The sequence below is a fragment of the Varroa destructor genome, unplaced genomic scaffold, assembly GCF_002443255.2.
Source record: "Varroa destructor unplaced genomic scaffold, Vdes_3.0 BEIS01000004.1, whole genome shotgun sequence".
Lineage (NCBI taxonomy): Eukaryota > Metazoa > Arthropoda > Arachnida > Mesostigmata > Varroidae > Varroa > Varroa destructor.
The window spans coordinates 9,206,134-9,225,912 of NW_019211457.1; the positions used below are offsets into that span (position 1 = coordinate 9,206,134).

A 19,779-nucleotide genomic window follows, 5' to 3' on the forward strand; every position below is an offset into this window, starting at 1 on the left:
AAGTACGGCGATTTACTCCAAACTTTATTAAAGTTAGAAAGGCTTAGTACATGTACGACGGTACAGCCAGTGAGAGTGTGGTATTACAAAACAAATACTCCGGCAAAATCAAGCCTATAAAATAATACATATATTATAGAATAGTAGAACGTTACTTACTACAAATGACTTTCAATGCGTTCCTCTACGATCCGATTCCATTTTGAAATCCATCCACCGGGTTTTGTTGTGGGCGGACAAGGCGCTAGATAAAATGACGGTATTCCACATAATCGTCTAACCGTAAATCAGAAATTAGTAGAATAAGCTTTTGCTTGTATCACAGAGACCTGTCATATGCGCGACTTAAAATAAATATTATTATTTATACAGTTATTTAAGCCCAGCACGTAAACATGCCATCCGTAACTATTAAATCAGCGGTAACGTAAATCACTGTTTATTTCAGTAATAAACTTCATGGATCAACAATGGCCCGGGTTCTTGCCTAAACAAAATAAGCTGTTTTTCAACTCGTCAGGTATTTCGCTTAGAAGGTTCAGCTCCATAGCTTTCTGTCATATCGTTGTATCTGATGTAGCTAGCATCTTAATTTTTTCCTTGTATCTTTTCCGTTGTTCGTTGACCAACTAGGCTGTTTCCAAGCAGCGAACGATATCGACAGTCTTTTGCACATATAGCAGGCAAAAAGAAGCACGTTGATATTTCTCGATTGTAAGCACGTGCGGTTATGGGGCCTTTGACTGCGCTAAAATACGACAATTGATTGGGTAGATGCATACAAACGTTAAAAGTCACTTCGTACCTGTTTTATTTAGAGAGTGCGTAAACCAATCTGGAAAAGAGCATCCCCTTCTAATAGATAGCAAGACGCTTTCGGTATCGCGTCCAGCAACTTGTGCAAGAGGAGAGAAAACCATTGATTTAGGTAGTAGTTATTTTATACCGTTCAAAGCAAACGCGAGCGTATGACGCCTCGTTCCTTGACATCGTATGCCTTCAATGGATCCAATGCATTTCCTATTTAAGTTTGTATCATCAAAGAGGGAATTACAGATCGAGCCGAACAACAATACCAGCGGTGTGATCCTTCGATGTATCTCTATGTGTCCATATATATATATATATATATATATATATATATAGCAGCGTGACGAGTAAGAACGAAAAGAATTACATAGAACGAACATCGATAGCGTACATACACACATCAGGGCAGTCGTCATTCCCTGAAAGCGAAAAGCGTGTAGGAAGGCCCCATTTAGTTGGTCCTCTTTATGGCTCTGATATCCTAAACAGTTCATCGCTTAGAGCTGTCATTCGGCAGACCGATGCTGCTCTTTACTTTTAACACTGGTCTTGTGTATGTATTTGTGTAGACGATACTAACGGTTTTCCTAGGGCATAAAGTAGATGTTCGGCAAAGTAGATGCATAGCTTATAGTGAGCCGAGGATATATTAGTCGCGTATATTTTTGTTACAAATATACGGTAGGCAAGCTTCTCTTAGGATGGAACAATGTTTTTCGTCTACGACAACTAATCTAGAAACATTTGTTCTATCTACATTTCATCTCACACTGAGCGCACGCTCATCGATACATCAGTCAATTTAGCAGCCGCTTGTACAGCTTACTATTAGACTAAGCCTAGATAAAACTAGGCACGACTTATCGAAGTCAATTTTAGGGTGGTGAACATATGTGCTACGTGTGGATGTAGCTTTGCCCTATGTTTGTGATATCTACTGGACATTCCGTGCAGTCACATCGAGCTCTCACATGGTCTGATGTCGTACGAAGATGCCTGAAGACTCTTTTGGCAAAAGAAAAATGTGAGTCTGAGTTTATAACAATTGTAATAGAAAAGTCGATTAATATGTTCTAATAGCTCGTCATAAGCTCTTGCTTCACCAGAGAGCATGACACCCTTGAGAACTTCTGACAAAAAACCACCTATATATACTGTAGCTGTACTAACAATACATGTGAAGCATCGGCTGATAAGTTCCATCAGGGCGTACTGGAAGGAGCTTAAAGTTCGCAAATGTGTTGAAAACAAACTCTAGAAGCTTGCCACGCACGTCAACTGTTAAGCCGCGCTGTGTTGTAAGTTGGGGAGCTGGCACGTTTTTGCCCACTTGTTGACACCCCTGCTACAACCACAGCGGCCTTATATGTCAAACATAGAGCAGTTGCTTGGCTGCTCGTCCTGTTTTCTATGACGAGACGAAGAGTAACAATCATCCCCAGTTCACTCGTAGTACCCGTAATAGCACCAAAGTATTGCAGCGTTCATTGCCAGCTGTACCACTTCAGGGATCCTGGTGCTAGTCTAATTCTTGCCCATTAAGTCTCCCATTATCGCCTCGTGCTGCCAAAGTGCAAGAGGCAACACAACAGTCACGCTAAAGCCTTATCCCATAGTAGCTACAATATCGTCAATCATAGTAACAAAGCATCGCAGCCAAGCGTATCGGATAGCATCAACGGTTCGTCCCGTCTCTAAGATCCACTCCAGTCTTCCCCGTTTGCTCTCCGCCGCAGGGCGACCCTAGACACGCTTGCCAAAGTAGTGGACAAACTGGTTGAAGCGTCACTAAAATCGACCGTCTCCTCTGCGGAGCACTGGCCGGTCGGCTAGACATCGTCAATGTATGAGAGTCCATCCTCAAAACTAGGATAAGTGGACGTTCCCAACTGGGTACTTTCTCAAAAAAAACATCTGGTCAGAGTGATTTGTGGGCAAAGTTGACAATTCAAATAGCTAAGGGCTGACATATACGGTTGCCCAAAGCGACACCTCTGCTTTCTCTACCCAGCCTCAACTTCATCACTTAAATTTCTAAACGCTCGAGTTTTCTCGTGGATTACCACAGGCAAGCAAAGAATGATCCTTGTTGCATGCTTTTACATTGCGGTCGTGGCACTGAAGGAAGGAAGGAAGGAAGGACGGACGACAGGTAGGATCACGAGAGACTGACGGCAAATCAGCACTTCCCTGTTGCGGATCCTTACGGCAAGAAAAGTACATAGCCATGAATTACGTAGAAAACAAACGAGATTACACACGTGGCTCGAGCCATTATTTGACAGGGAGGTCCAGCCAGTACCTGTAGCTGACTGGTCGGCTGCTACTACTGGTCAGAGCTGTGACTCGTAGGTGAAGAAGGACAAGCTTACCTTAGCAAAAGACGCCTCTTGTTCTTCTTGCCTTCTTTGAGAAGGCTGGGCTGAGTAGAGGACAGCGAAGGGACTCAACGAGCCACTGCTATTCTACTTAAAATGTCGATACTATAATGCACACAATCAGTCTATTGGCCACTCGTATCACCACTATAGCATAACACCGGCCTATGGAGCAATCAAATTGGAACGTATTGATGAGCAGTGTATGTGAAGCTCTGCAGGTAATCGTTACCGAGCATCTGAGCCGATATTGAGGAAGTGTCGTTTGTGCTATAATATTCCCTAATTGTCACAAAGCATCTTCAGTGACGTTGTATGAGTTGTTTGCTGTATGTATTGCATAGAACTTCAATCCAATAGCCAATGATTCTCTTAGCTTAGGAAAAAAAATGTATGCTCCAATGGCAAAACTTCAATATATGTCTGCAAATATTTAATGTTCTCTGGCTTCAATCTAAAATGGTAATTGCAGCCGATTCAAAAAATCGTTATTATCTCAATGTATTTTGAAAGTTCTTGTCTGAGTGTATAGGCGAATCCTTCGAAGAATCAAAAACAACTTTTTTTTGTAATAGCCTATAGGGATAGCATGCAATCTCGCACTTTACCACACAAATAAGTTTAAGCGGAGATTAAATGCATAATGATTCGATAAGTACTATCTAAAACGACAAACACACACACACACACACAAAAAAAATTGTCTCTTTTCATTTCTACTTTTCTCATCTCTCTCGGCATGAGTTTGTTTACTTGCATGCATCTATAGCAGAGTTCGCTAGCCCTATAAGAAACTCGCAACAGAAACTATACACATGCACGGAATGGCTCTTCTTTACAGTGAGTCAACTGTTCTGAGATTTAACACATGTGTAAAGAGGCTCGTTTGTAGGCATCGCCTGAGACTATATAGGCGATCGTGTCCTAGCTTTTGATACACCTATAAGTAAAGATACCTTCAATCGAAACCTGTTATTCCATGGGTCTTCAAGGCGTTTCTATGCTCGTTCCGTTAACTTCGCCGTGCGATTTCTCCAAACGTATTGCGTTTACTCTTCACTATTTGCAGGTCTTCTCCTTCATATATTTTCCCGAATTCGACCCACATCCGCTTCTTGGTTGCCATGATATGGGTTGTGACCCTCGCCCTCCTTCTTCTCCTCTATTTCCTTCTTCGTTTCGACTCGAGTGTTAAGTTCTACTGTTACTTCATCTCGTCTTTCTACCGCTCTTTGCGCTACTTTTCGTCAGATCCCTAAAGAAGGCTTCGGCAGCTCCCCACTTACCCGTTCACGAAAGCGATTTAAATCCGCGGCACGCTCATTCGGTCATGAAGACGACGACAAGTCAGTCGAAAAGGGGACGTCTGCTTGCTTGCTTGCACGCACGCACGCACGCACGCACGTAGCGCGTTTTCGTGCGAATGAAGCTAGCCGATTGGGCTTGCAAAGTGCGACGGCCACATCGAACAGTCGATCTGGGCATACCGTTAGGAGACAAAGCGCGCGGGTCCGCCCGCCCGCCCAAAACTTTTACTAAACAACTCCTTGCAGCAGCGAACTACTAAATTGCTATGGCAACGCAACGATAAAAAGATCAAGCCGACTAACGGAACTCTACCCCTGGCAAAGCGAAGGATTCTAAGCTGTTAGGATGCGGCCGAGTTCGTTCGCATACGAAACTGGCAACGAAAGCGTTTTTCTTTGGTACGTTGACTTGTCGAGAAGGAAGAATATCTGACGCCTTCATTTGCTTTGTGTTGGATATCGGATCCTCTGAATCTGTCGCTACTGATCGAAAGACACAATGCAAAGAAGCGCGCTAAGAAGCAAATGAGCTAAATCTCTTTTTTGTGCACTCCTTCCTGCTTTAACTGTATCCTTTGTAACAGTCCGAGTCAACCCGACAGGTCGTTCTCCAGACAACCCTCAACTAGAGGTCTGATATGGCGATGGATCTAAGAGAACAATGATCGTGGACAGCAAAATCCCAAACAGACATATTCGTGCCTTGGTATTCGTCTATAGGACGTACTTGGAAATTTGCTCATTTACAGAATATAATAAATGCTCTATTAATAATAAGTTGGCCTGAAGTGAGTGATGCGATTTAGTCCCCTCACTCACGTACCTTACGCGCAATGCTCATGCGGGCATTTTGTAAATAATATCAACTGCTACGATTTCTCCAAGCAAAGTCGATCCTCTAGCCGACAAGGACTGTTTGACTTAATGACAAAAAAGAAATTTAATTTAATCAATACAAAGAATCAAGAGGAGTTTTCCATAATAGCCTTTGCAACGTGATCGAATCATTACGTCGGTATATAGGGCTGACATAAAGCATATATATATATATATATATTTATCCAGCATTTTTGTAATGGACAGACGTTTACGGCATTGCGCCTCTGAACAGGTACGACGTGAGCTGAGTTGGCGTCTAAATGCAGAAGCTGTTAACTGCGTACGCTTGGGATCGCGCGATTCTAGACTAGTTATGATATTGCCTTTGGTAAGACATTTTGCCCTATAATGTTCGTCTGCTGTCATTATATCTCGATAACGCGCTTCCTATAACTTCATCAATGCGCGCTATATTTGAAGCGTCACGAATCGACTCCGTGATAATAAGTAAAAGAATATCGCAAGGAGCTTCATTGCTAAAAGCAGCCAATTTGTAAGCGAGGTCGATTTTGAAAACGAGCATTGATACTCGAGGCCGAATGTATAGAAAATGTTCGTTATCACAACCCTTTTCTTCTATATATAAGCCTTCGATATTGAAGTAGCACGATTGAATAGTCCTTAAAGTCGCACCATGATTTATTACCCACATAACATACACAAGATAAATAATTACTCGAAGAACCTATTTGCGTATCGTTTTAGGCTATTACTCCTCAGCGAATCGTATCGCGCACGACATTTGGAACTCCTCGCTTCAAAGGCAGGCGCCTGCCTTTCTCCTATTACAAAACAGACCAAGTACCCTGTCAGCAAACAAACTGCTACAAGCTCAGAGCTCGCCTATCAAAAAATTATCCTGAAAACCTAGCACGGCTAGATATTTACCTAAATATAACTATTCACGCAGTCTAACGAAATAATGGCTTTGAACTCAAAACATAGTGTCATGGCATTGCCCACACGTCGCACGAGCATACAACGCTACATGGATCGTATAAGGTAGCAATGATGATATCAAGGATGGCAAACATAGATCGTATCTACATATAATGTAATTTGTCATGTTTCAACTTTGGACTCTTTCCCCAATGACAACAAACAGACATGCGTGGCGACGCTATGCACATAGTACATTATTTTCCTACCACTATGCTCCTTTAAGCGGAACTACTCGGTTTTGTAGGCACATTGAATGGACGACGCTTTTACGCACGCTACACGGTCTACGCGCCTCGAATTGTGATAAACCTGCCTGTGTAAGTTTATGAGGTTGAAATAAGCGTCACTCCTTTCCCCCAATTTCCCTGTGTTCCATATCGGCTGTATTTGTCGCTATCTATCTCACCTCTCGTATCGACGCATAGGGGTCGAAGAAGAATTATCGTGAGTTTGACATTGTAACGATCCATGATAATATTTATTGTGTGATTTCTGCTGTGTCTTGTTGTTGGTGGGCTGATCGGCAGATTTCGCGCGTCCGCTGCAGGCCAACAGAGCGTACGAGTCGTGAGCACTCCTTCTCGCTCTACTTCTCTGCGTGCCTTTGAAGAATTAGTCGATGCAATCCAATGTCGGTCGGGCACGTACCACGTTACTGCCCTAAAAGGCATGCATTATAGGCGACATAGGATCTCGGCTGCCACGGCGCAACGGCCAAAGAATATTATAGAGCGACTGTGGTTGAGCTGAAATACGACTTGGAACAACGACACGTCATAGACCGATACGTTGTATGGTTTGGCCTTTCAAAATCGAATTGAACTATGAGCGTACGGCTGTTCGATACGAGAGTCTAAAGCAACACGGCATACGTAGATGCCGGCTGAGCTCGTCGAACAGATAGATCGTCAAACAGCGATATTCGTGCATATGAAGCGCAGACAGCAAGAGATGAAGTCGAGGCAGAGGTTACGGCTTGCACAATGATGCCAGGATCGGCTAAAGTTACTCAATACGCAAAGGCGGGCAAATAAACGGGCATCCGTCTTTCTCCATGGCTATTAAAACAGTTTAGGGGCATCTGTCAGGCCATCTTGGGCTCGTACATTTCGCGCTTCTTCGACTGAGTCGAGCCAGCGACGAACGACTTCAGGATTTCGTTTTCGGTGGGCTTTTTCTCTTTATTAACAGATGACGTTATACGGACATTTTCATTGTCGCTGAAACGTACTCTTCTCATTCAAACAACAATGCATAATGCGTGTCGCTTGATAGAATCTTTCTGGGAGTAAATATGAAACAAAACTTAAATTAGAAACAGGGAGGGCAGCCCAGATCGAAGGAAACTGCTTTCAAATTATCTCAACAGCAATTTTGCCCTACGGTGGCAAAGCTTTCGTCAACGGTAACAGTTCAGCTGGGGAGCCAACTGTTCGCTGCGGGAGAGACTTCGTAAATATTAAATATGGACGTTTACTGTTTGAGCTGTTTCTTCCGTGAATAATTCCTTAATAGGACGTTTGAAGTACTGAACGAAATCATGCATGCTATTCTGAACGTACATACAGCACGCCGAGTTAAACCTGCCTCTGAATACCCGGCGGCTGATTGCATATAGTCTAGACCTCGAGTTCTTTTTGCGTTATCTCGGTAATTTGCGTAAATTGTTTACTATCAAAGTAAACACAGTGTTCATTTTAGTATCTGTTCGTACGTGTCGTCCTTGGGAATTATATTTCAAATAAATTTCAAGATACAAATAGCAGATCGATCCGAGGCTAATATATATTATTTAATCTATTAAGGGCAGTACACGAAAAATACACAATGTAATGGATATTGACACGCACTGATGTCTGAGTTGGCCTCGTCAAGGTATTGGGGGGGGGGGGATTAAAGGAAGTGTTTTTTTTTCTCTAAGTAATTGCACCTGTACTTGTGATCAATAATTAACAGATCGGAGATTCTATTAAGTGTCTAAAAAGTTAAAAATACTATTATAATGGTATAGAAAAATTTTCTTTGTTACTAGCTGGGTAGCCAGCCTAATTTTGATGGGTTCAATTCATTGACGCCCATAACCCGGCCCAATCTGACAAGCATTATTGTCCCTTTAGACCTGCGTATTTCTGTAATTCTGACGTAACAAATCAATCTGAATATTATCTAGCACCTTGCTCCGTATCAGTCGTACTGTAAAGATAGTTAAAACGTTTAAATATATATATATAGATAGATATAAATGTAAAAATAACAAAAACCGCGAAAAGGACACGCTACACTTCTCGTTCCATTATATATACATACGCATGTGTTTTTCATTTCGAGTCGATACGATGCCCACCATAGTCGTCGCAGTGGGCATCCAGATCCACAACCCAAGTACTCCCTCGTCTGCCTTCCATTTGCCCGTTGTTTATCGAGTCTGTTAGTAACTTTATCCTGTATACAATTTATCGGCCTTCTTTGTTGTGGTACATCAGCTGCGAAGGACGATGCAGACGATAAAATGTGGAGTTCATGTATTAATCTACCTCAAATGTAGATGCCGAGAAACATAGAGTAAATACAGGAACCGATTAGGGATTACAATAACCATTGACCCAAATGCACTTTTTCCATTAGCGTGCGCATACGCTTGAAGTAGTAGCAGCAGCAGCAGCGGCAGGGGCGGCAGCAGCAACAGCAATACAAGCTGTCTGCCCCTGTTAACCCACTGAGCCGAGCAAGTTGTTTACCCGTATCATCGTCCTAGCCGGCAACGCAGGCTCGCTGCTTGTTAGCTCAGGATTAGTTGTATGCGTTTTCGATAGAGTCCGCCCTGCTGCGGAGCGCTGATGCTGACGAGTTCTAGCTATGCCCTCTCATGTCAGAACGGGTCTGTTCCTTCGACGGAGCAGCACATAAGGCGCCCAAGTTAGCAGCAATGTTTATCTTGCATCTCGCCCAATGCTACTGTATTCTGCCTTCGTGTTAATACGCATTGCGCTCGTATTGTAATACATTGGAGTGAAATGGGTGCTGGGAAGATGCCAGTTCGATGAGCAGACGACAGTCTTTAGCGGATCTGCTGATGGCGGAAATGCGACAGCACAAATCAGGTGCAAAAAAAACCTCGAAAGCTTATTAATTCCCTGTCAGCCGTTCTGTTAGGCACAACGGACGCACGCACTCTGTTTGCATGTCCTGTGGACTTCTCTAAGCGGATGGGCTGCAATGAACGTAGGCCTGTGTCAATACTTCTATCGCGAATGGCTTGGATGTATAGCTACGCAAGAAGAGTACTATACGTTTACTATAGTGTCTAATCGGAAGAAAATGCCATACGAAATATTTACGTGTATTTGCTCGTTTATTATAAAAGTTCACGCGTAACGAAGAATGAATATGGTTACTGATTGGCTAATTTGGGTTGAAGAGCTTGTTTTAGACGCAGATTTTCAATACGTAGGCAAGATCGTATCTTGCCAAGCCTCTCAATAAGATGGCACGGTCAGAACTCGTCAGCACCGGCGATTCGCAGCAAAGCCGACTCGATGAAAACGCATACAACTAATTTCAAATATCTTTTGCGATAAATTCAATGATCTCTCACTTTTCTGCCAATCCGCTGGGTTTCTCCTAACTTGCTTTTTTTTTTTTTGTTTTTTGCAATTTTCAGGACGCTTCAAGTGCATTTCGTTATCACGCCACTCGATGCAATTACGTAGAATCCCTGAAACTGGGAAAGGACCTGCGGCCTGCAAGTATATCAGGGCCTGTGGGGCGTTTACACAGAAGCAGCTTTTCTCTCTTTGTTGGCTTCTGTTCACCAGACGTTCTCTGTTTTGGTTATGTCGGGCAGCAACACTGACGAATCCTTTATTGTTTTTTATCCTTTTCCTTCATTTTTTCACTGCGGTATTCTATTTAGTCTTTTAGTTTTGCTCTCCTTTCGCTTTCGTAGTATCCAACCGTTCCCATCTGCTTAACTACGAAATATGGAAGTAGGAGAGGCGATTCAATGGCCTGTCGAGGAGAAACGGAGCACGTACTTTTTCTATTGAGTTTTCTTCTCGAACCTTTTTCTCTTTCGCTCTATTTCATTGGGCAGTTTTTCCATTCGCGAACAATATATATATATATATATATATATATATATATACGAAAACGATGAGAAAGAAACGGAACAAGAGCTAACTGCGAACTCTCGCCACTATGCGTTGAGCCGATCGGCTTCTAGGGCACGAAGCAGTATCGTTTTCGCCGAAATACCCTTTACTCTATCTCTTTTTATTAGAGCACTGCCGAAACAAAAAAATGCACCAGCACCCCGCAACGAGCCCAGACACAACGATGCGAGAGGGGGACGATTGCAGTGTATTTGTCTTTTCCTACAAATACAGAGTCCGAGTGCGTAACGTGGTTATCGAGACTTGAAGACGAATCGCTTTAGGTTTACACGAAGGTTCAGAGTAAAAGATCCGGCAACAACCGGCTCTTTAGCTACCAGTGTCTATTGTGGTCGTCGAAACGCAATTAAATAATGCCCTTGACGTATTAGGTGTGAACAAGTAGTCATGAGCGCCGCAAAAAAAGCAAGCCGAACCTGAGCGGTGAAGACAACGTAGATGACAAGATATGCGGAGCCTGCGCGCATTGGAGCAGTGAATTTTCTCTTCCTTCCTATGCAAACAACGCCGGGGGCGTCGGAGACGACGTTCGTTACTACAGGCTAACTTTTCTTCGCTGTATCTTTCTTTCATGATATAGATAGACAAAAAGACTGACTACTCAACACGGTAGGCGGACTTTTCCTTTTAAGTTTAGGCCACCGTTGATTGTGGCTCCTCGTTGACTGCTCTCTTGCGTTGTCTGTGAACAAAGCCGGCCTACTTTTGGCGGGCAGTGTAGCTGTGTACGGCCTCGTGATCCGCATGGCCTTTCTGGCGATGGCGTAATGGATAAAAGACAATGAGTGAATGGAGCGCGACGAGAGGAGACGAAGCTCCATAGTGGTGCACAAATACCGAGCAAAAGATTTGCGCGGAGTTCGGGGGCAGAAATGAGCAGCACAATGAGTTTTATTATTCGAGGGAACTCGGTTGCGCAGAACAAGGGAAATTCATAGGACGACGCAGGCAGGGGGCCCGCGGTGCTTTCTCATGATTTCCTCCCATTGCCCTGTACTCGAGTAGTTTCAACACGCTCCATGACGCTTAGTGGCTCGTCGCGCTAGCCTACGAAACACTTCAGGAGACCCTTACGGTTTGCCCGCAACGGTCCTTACCGAGAGGATGTCCGCGATGCTAACAGCAGCTGCAATGATGATAATAACGACAACGTCAACAGCTGTAGCGACAGTTACAGCGAAAAAGGCGTCATGACTGCTTTGCTGTTTGCTGCGGAGCTGACACACGCACTCATAGACTTATGGACAGTCAACCCCTCGGACAGAGGCATGCTCACCCCAAAGACACTGTTGCCAAAGCATATCCCTGCGCCCCATAACTATCCCACCCTCTGCCTTATACTTCCCACTGCGTCCACCGTTTCAGTGTTGCCTATTCCTCTGATTACAATAGGCCTCCCTACGCTGCTGTTGGCTTACGCTGGACACTGACGTGGAAGTTATCGTAACACCCTTGTTGTCGTCGTCGATATTTCTATTATCTTTGTTATTATTATTGCCAGACGACCGCGTTATTGCCCCACTACACCGACGGAGTGTGAGAAAGAAAGAGTCCTGCAGGGCCTTCGTGGGGTACGCGATTGTGAGTGCTTCAGCGGCTGCGGTGATGGTCCCGATTTTAGTGGTCATGAAAACAGCACAAAAGGAAAAAGACGTCGAAGACACAACAACGGGCAACGAATAATTGATGACGACTAACAGGGCTAGGAATTCGCGGGGGCGGATGCGACACAATGCGGTGTGTACAAGCGAGGCGAGAAAACGAGGCCAATACAACCGGTTCAAAGGAGAAGAAAAGCACTGGTTTTTGTAGTGGCGGTGCGGTAATAAAGGTTGGTATACATAGAGGGTATCGTGCAAGCCAAAGAGGGTAAAGAGGGAAAAAGGGAAACCCTTTAGGGCTTCCGGCGGTTCGCTACAAATATAACAGTAACAAAAGTGGCCCACGAAGACCAGATGGAAGGGAGTTATTGTAGTACAGAAATGTGTAGCACGAGAGCTGACTAGCTGCTAATGCGAATGACATTGCATTCATCCATTTAATTGACTTCTGCATATTTCACAAAACAAGAACATTTCTAATACGCAAACGAGGAGCTCCAGTTGCTAACAGAAGCATATATCCAGGTATCTGCGGGTATTGTCCCCCTATTGAAAAACAGCCCATCTTGACTATTCGCATACAAATATCGCTATAACAACCACAAGGTTCTTCTGCATAAGATGGGCTGACAGAGTGAACATCTTCTTGTATATACTCTCGTATACGTGTTCAATGCGTGTGTGTGTGTGTGTGTGTACGTATTTGTTCGTTTGTATATGACAAAGACATGAGGCATCGAGTGGTGTTCCGGTTCCATTCCTTTATGACGTCCCCGTGCCTCCTAAACCCACCAAGGAAAAACCTCCGCGGTGGAGGATATACGAGCGCGCAAGGACCAGGACCCCTCATTCATAGGACATAGAGATACTGCACAATAATGGAATGAGTGCTCACATATGCCCCCTTCCCTTCGGCCCGATTTGCTCTTCTCTTTGTACAGCTATTGGCGACTGGCGAGCATTCGACGGCGCATATTTATCTTCCTCGAGCGCATCTTGCGGGCATTGTGCGCTGCATAGGCTTCCGTGGTACCATAGTATGCGGCAGTCTTTCTACGCCTTCGCGTCTCCTTCCTCCGGCTCTAGAGCTCTTTTAATCTCCATTTTTCCTGCTAGCGGGTGGCGACTCCATGCGACGCTATCCGGCAGTTTCCTCTGGCTTCCTGCGCGCAACGACTAGGGCAGGCTGACTCGAGACCAATGTGCGGATCCGTAGAAGATCTTGTTGCACACGCCAGATCTCGCCAGCTAGGAGTTTGTTACAAGAGATTAACCAGCGATAACAAATTCGATTATATGTGTTGGGATTCTTGCTTCTATCGACACACAAGCGTGAACTTGATACAGCAGTACGGCATAAGCGCTCCGCGAACAAGCTATACTTTTTGGATCTGTTCGCCAGAATCAACCTCTTCCTTTACTTGCGGCTCTCTGTACTGTTCCTTCAGCGGCGGGCAGCGTCTACCCCAGTCTACTGTTGCAGCCAGGAGTATGGGAAATGGGCTGACCGTGTCCTTTGTAAATCGAATCCATACATAGTCTCTATAAGGCCACTGTGGCACTAGTCGTCGTCGCTTGGTGTTATTCAGTAGAGCTGATAGAAGTATAACAGCGGGTCTACAAACGACAGCCGGCTAGGCATGCAGCAAGCATATATACATCCATAGATGAAGCCGGTTCCCAGTTCCGTTATTGCTAACAGAAGCGGAGGACACTTCGACCCGACAAATCTCACGTTCGGCATCGGCGCGCCCTCGAATCCGCGGCGATGCCTTGGAAAGCCCGCGGTGGCACCGCAGCAGCAGACGACACCGGAAACCATTTTGTTGGAGAACTTCAAGAGAAAGTAGAAATACTTGGAGGCTGGATAGCAAAGTTTTTGGGCTTGCCTAGTTGTTCATGTTGAGCACTGTTAGTACGTGCGTGCATTCAATGATAGAGGAAACTTCTAACCATGTTTCTCTCATCGACTCTTTGTTGAGTTTGTAACAGCGGGTGGCAAACGAGATAAGTGCACTGATTCATTTTCAAAACTTAACTAGCAAGTGCGCCGTCGTCAAATATGACAATTTTGACACCACCCACTCATTATCATTTATAGCTGAAATAACATTATACTCATTTTCTTCTATTTATCTTATCGCTATTTACCCTAAATATAGATATGCAAAATAAGCGACAAACGTAAAGGCGCATCTGTGTGCATATTTAGTTATTTATAAGTTTATCGGCCGTTTCTTACCACGACACAAACGGTGAGGCAGCAAAGGTTGAATTGAGGCCAAGAGCCTTAAGAACCACAGTCGAATCGAGATAAACTTAGCGTTAATATATAAATGCTGGAAACTGCCATCAGCGTCTCCCTCGTAGGAGAGAGCAACTTAACGTTACTCTTCATCTCTGTAGCTCTGTTGGGAAGAGCGGAGGGGTCTCGCTCTGTGCACGAATAAGGGTGAAACTTTAGAACGCTACACGGATGACGCAGTTGTCTGGCATTATAGCAACAAGCCCTAGAGTGATAAATGAATAATCGACCTAACCTCGGCAATAACAACAATAATGGTAATAACAACATGTTGAGGCAATCAAATGACGCTGACGACAAAACGGGTACATTTTCTGGACGTGCCGCCCGACCTGACAAAGACAATCGACCAACTGGACAATGGACAGACTGCATGAAATGCATTGAATCTTATTTATTTCACCGTAATAACAATAATGATACTAAAAGACGACAAAATCAGAATACGCGACTTGTTTCGATCAAAGCTGTCGGCCTCTTCAAGCTCACTAACGAACGGAGACACTAACAACAAGAATTAATGCAAAAGCAACCACCGATACATACAACTGTATCGTGACCAAGATGAATCGACTATTAAAATAAAACTGAGTGAGCGATTTCTTTTCCATTAAAAGTCAATAGTCATAGCGTTTGTGTCTACCGCCATACATGGCAGATATAGAATAAGATGTGTATATTATCACTTTATTATTAGGACGGGATCCTTCTCTCCTGTCTTGCAATGGCCGCGACAACGAAGTTTCATTATCAACAACTCTGCTGCGCGTATGGCGATGATTATGATTTAGCTCGTGATGTTTTAATAGTCCTCTTCTACATGAAATTGTTATGCATCAGTCGTTCAACACAGAAACGCCGCCTAAAAATGTATGCAATTTAAGATTTGCTGCAGCTGTTCGAAAAAGCCCGCGTCGACACACACGTTCGTCCGCTAGCTGTACGCTCCAGCATTGCCAGATACTGTTATGTATACGTTTTAATGTAAGAGAACGATTAGCCACGAGTAGATCCACTGACACCTTCTGAAAAGCATCCTGGAACCTTTGGATTGCATTGTATCGTTATCGTGCATCGTTAAAGCAGGCAATTAACACGTTTTTCCCTTTTCCCCAGTTTTCCGTCGCTTTAGTTTTTCCACCATCGCCGTTGGGATCCATTTGTGGTCTGTCGTCTCAGCATCGTCAATGTCGTCGTCACTTACTACCGCGCAACGCTCCTGCTTGATCTTTGCCTATGAAAAAATTGTAATAGAAATTGCTGAACTTCATAAGCGAAAGAAAAGCTGGATTTGTCGACGTTGCTAGGACATTGGTGTGATGAGGTATTGACGATGGCGGTCGTCCCTTTTGCCGAAAATAGCGACGTTGGGCCTGGTAGACATAATCAATAAATCACAGGCCAAGCCTTATCGTCGTCGTCATCATCAGCGAAAAATATATTGCACCGCAATTGAGAGTGACTGCACCTATTATTAGAAACGACAGAAATCACAGCGGAACTATTGACCATTATCCCGACTATATATCGTCGGCTTTTTATCGAAGACAATCAAAGGTCCGACAAAACATAAACGTATCTTTATTTTGATCAACGAATTGATTTATCCTGTAATTTCTTTTACCTGCTAATCGGTATATTACAACTGGTTAGAAAATATATGAAATTTCGAGGACGTTAACTGTCGTCACAGAAGAAAAATGTTTACTGATGGCTTGAAATTGAAAGCATTGTGATGTATATCTATAAAATCAATGATCAGGTGCACACCCTTGCTACTAAACGATGATTGTTTATTAAACTTTTACATTAACGATCAATATTGAGATCGATGACAATTCAGTTTCAAAATTTCCCGCGTCTCCTTCAATCATCACAATACTCCGTCCGTGATGATTTTGTTGGCCATTCGCCGCTAGCAAGTTGAAAATGTTTGGCAGCGAGTGGTGAGAGAAAGCACTTTGGCTGACGTTGCTTTTGAAAAAGCCACTTAATTTTTAGCTGTCAAATACACAAGAGAAAAACAGTAACCGCATCAAGTGGACAGGCAAAACAATAACTATGGCCTTTTTACGAGCTTCGTCTGCAGCGTCCCGTTGTTATCCGAAGTGGTCTGAAACTAGCTATGTATTTGTGATTTTACGTGGGCAAGCGTTAATGCCCTACAATGGCTAAATTCGATCTTCGACGATAGTGCAAAGGGGAAGAATTAATTAGCGGCTAAGTTTTGATGGCTAGCAAGGAACTTCCGCAAGATATGTATACATATATAGATATATACCCTTATTACGTACTTTAAAAAAACCTATCATTACATTGTTATCACGTTCTACAAAGAATTATATGTGTTTGCAAAGGTCACATAGTAATTATTGTCATGGATAGATTGCCAGTCCACTGAACCTAGATATACAGTTACTAAATATTTACATTCATGTATCCATGTAACGTTGGGATGGTGCATTCTGGTAACTTAACATTGCATAAAAAAAAACCGACAAATATGAAATAGCGAGGATGTTGGCCTACTTCTTTCCGATTTGTCGTGAAGTAACGACCAGCTGCTTGAATAGTGAATATTCCTGCCATTAGGATACCGGTAAATTATCATGGTGAAATTCGCTAGTGGCAGATTTATAAGTGGCTCACCGGTTTAGCTGTTGTCTAGATATCCGTTAGTTACTATTATTTGGAAAATTTAATAGAAAACGAATTTCGTTTGGAGTGCCCTAGTAGGGCGGATAAAACCTAATAAGCTGAAATAGGCTGAAGAAGTTGTCACCGTATAGTAGCAGAGGACAGACATTTACACAGATTCACTACCGCGGTAGTTCGTCTGTTCCTACACATTTATGCATCGAATCTAAATAGGCTTATCCGTGTCCATACGAGCTGGAATGTAAGGACCTTTACGGACGATCAATGGAGCGAAAAGCAGGCTTCGATAGCTTGTCATTCATTGCAGTTCGTAATAGTTGATAGCTATTCGTATTGTGGTTGTTAGTCCTATTTTCGTTCTATGAAAATTTCTAACAATTTATAAAATTCAAAAATTTTTTCGAAATAAATTTATCCCTATGGTCTGAAAGCTGCATTTAGTTAGTAATGCACGCTTTTCATTGATGTTGCATGCATGTAATACAGTTAAGATAATTTTATTAATTGTTATAATTATATTTGTTTGTGTATATGTGCGCACTCTTATTTTTGTTTAAGACCGCCATATTATTGCTAAAAGTGCACCAGTTGCTATAAAGCCAAACGTCATTTCTTTATCTCATCTTCACTGTATAACGTTTAGATATTCAGGTAAAGTTGATAAAAACGTTTAAAAGGCGTGATCTCTCGAAGCTCCAGTACTTTGACACACGTGGTGCAGAGTTATAATGAAATTTATTAACAAAAACAACGGAAACCGTAAACCTGTTTAGGCGGAAGCTCGAATTTTACGCCTTTAGGTTAGTAGCCTAACGTTGTATCGACTGAACCACGACGCTCAATATGAAGTTACAATGTCAAACGGTGGTTCACTTATCGTGTAGCTGACGTAATACGTAGTTGTATCGTTTTCATATTTTTTTTTACCCTGTTTCAACAGCCAGAGAACAATCACTTTTTCTTTTTTAGACCAAATTTATATTTTGCTTACCAAATTATGTTTGCAACTATTTTAAGACTGGCTGTTTTTCTGTCGATTTCAGTCAAAATAGACTATGACAACAGGTGGATAGCAGCACTTAATTCGATTAGAAGTATTCCGACGCGAATCTAACGGTGTTCCCCTGTTATGTATAGGCCGTAAACATTACCGTTCAGTTCTGCCGCAATCGTCTTGAAAACATCGGAACTTTTAAATTAGCCATCCTGAGACGAATGGCATCTGATGGAAATTCATCTTGCCATTCATAGCGGGAGAGCAAAATACATAGAGGTGTCTACCATAATTACCACTATTATTATAATTACTATTATCATCACCATTGTCGGATTGTTTTTTTGTCACTAAGGTAATGCGAAGCGTCGATCACTTTACTAATACCCATTGGCCATTTACTGTCAGACTCCGAAACACTCTACATACGGCCCGTGTCAGATACGCATGTCGACGACGGGCTCGAGATACCACAGCATTGTGACATTCCGCAATTGCTTCACCACCATCATCGTAACATCGAATCGAAGCCGACAAAGCGTTCGCCTATAACAGGTTGACCACCGTAAGCGCCGTTCACGCTGAAGTATTAACGCTGGATGGAAACGCGCACTGAAGACGAGCGAACTCACGACTGACGGTATTGCGACTTGAGACACAATGGGTCATCAAGAATCGTCGATTCAGCGCTGCGATGTCAGAATACCACGAAGTGTGCGCCCACTCGAACTTTCGACGTCGATAGAGAGCGGATGAAGTGCTATTCAGAATGACTCCTCCCGGAGTAATCAGTGAGGGGCTACAGTCGAAGTAACGTTGGGATATTGGAACTGCTGATGCTGCTCAGTATCCTAATGGAGAGAGCATTTAACGAGAGACTGTAACAAATGCATAAATCAACGAAACACGAAAAATAACACGTAACCACTATAAAACTGGTACATGCTTAGTAATGCGAAGAGGACAACCTCGTTTGCTTTAGAATGAAGTGTAGTAGAGCAAAGGACGCGTTGGACTAATAAAGAAAGATATAGGCAAATGTTGAACGATAAGAAAAGAGCACAAGGGAAACATCGTTTGTTTTTTTTGTGCTGTTTAGAGCTAGCCTCGTAATCAGCGTTGTCGTACGCAATGCATTCTTCACGAAATTACGTTTTCAGAAAGATGCTACACAGGAAATACAGGTAACTGCCTACAAATCAATAGTAAATAGTATAAATCGCGAGCTGATTCATCGCAAAGGGGTGAAAAATTTGCTGCGAATTTTAAACAGCAGCTTCACCAACATCTCCTCTTCGTAACGTAATATTGCTACAGGTAGATGCACTATAATGATACAATGATTCACATTATCATATACGCACATTGGCTATATGGAGAACATCACACCTCACATTGAATCTTCGTCGCCCCTACCACCACTTTCTTTTGATTTCTTCATGAAAAGATACAATACGGTCTCACCCAGCTTCTTTTCGACGACGCTTCAAGAGAAAGCTTCTTTTCGAGTCGACCCTAACGTTGCACGTCATATCACCTACACGACAGGTGGACGCAGCGACACGCGCTTTTGTTTCTTAACGACCGATAGCGCTAATATTCCTTTTGACTTTCCGCAGGATCTCTCTTTCTTTCTTTCTTTCTTTCTCGCGCACCCCTTATCGTCATGTTCTATTTGAAGTGGGTCTTTTTCTGCAACCTTCATCGTTCTGGGGGGTAATACGGGGGGTCTG

General features: G+C 43.2%; 1 long non-coding RNA gene across 2 annotated transcripts; it reads left to right on the top strand.

The window, feature by feature from the left end:
- Positions 1-16,309: 16,309 nt before the first annotated feature.
- Positions 16,310-19,117, top strand: LOC147755817 (uncharacterized). 2 transcript variants are annotated; one of them, XR_015326761.1, is made up of 2 exons: positions 16,310-17,852; positions 18,096-19,117. It is a non-coding gene; the product is annotated as an uncharacterized LOC147755817 (long non-coding RNA). The 2 variants fall into 2 exon arrangements; XR_015326762.1 differs by having other exon boundaries at positions 16,310-16,653.
- The last annotated feature ends 662 nt before the right edge of the window (positions 19,118-19,779 follow it).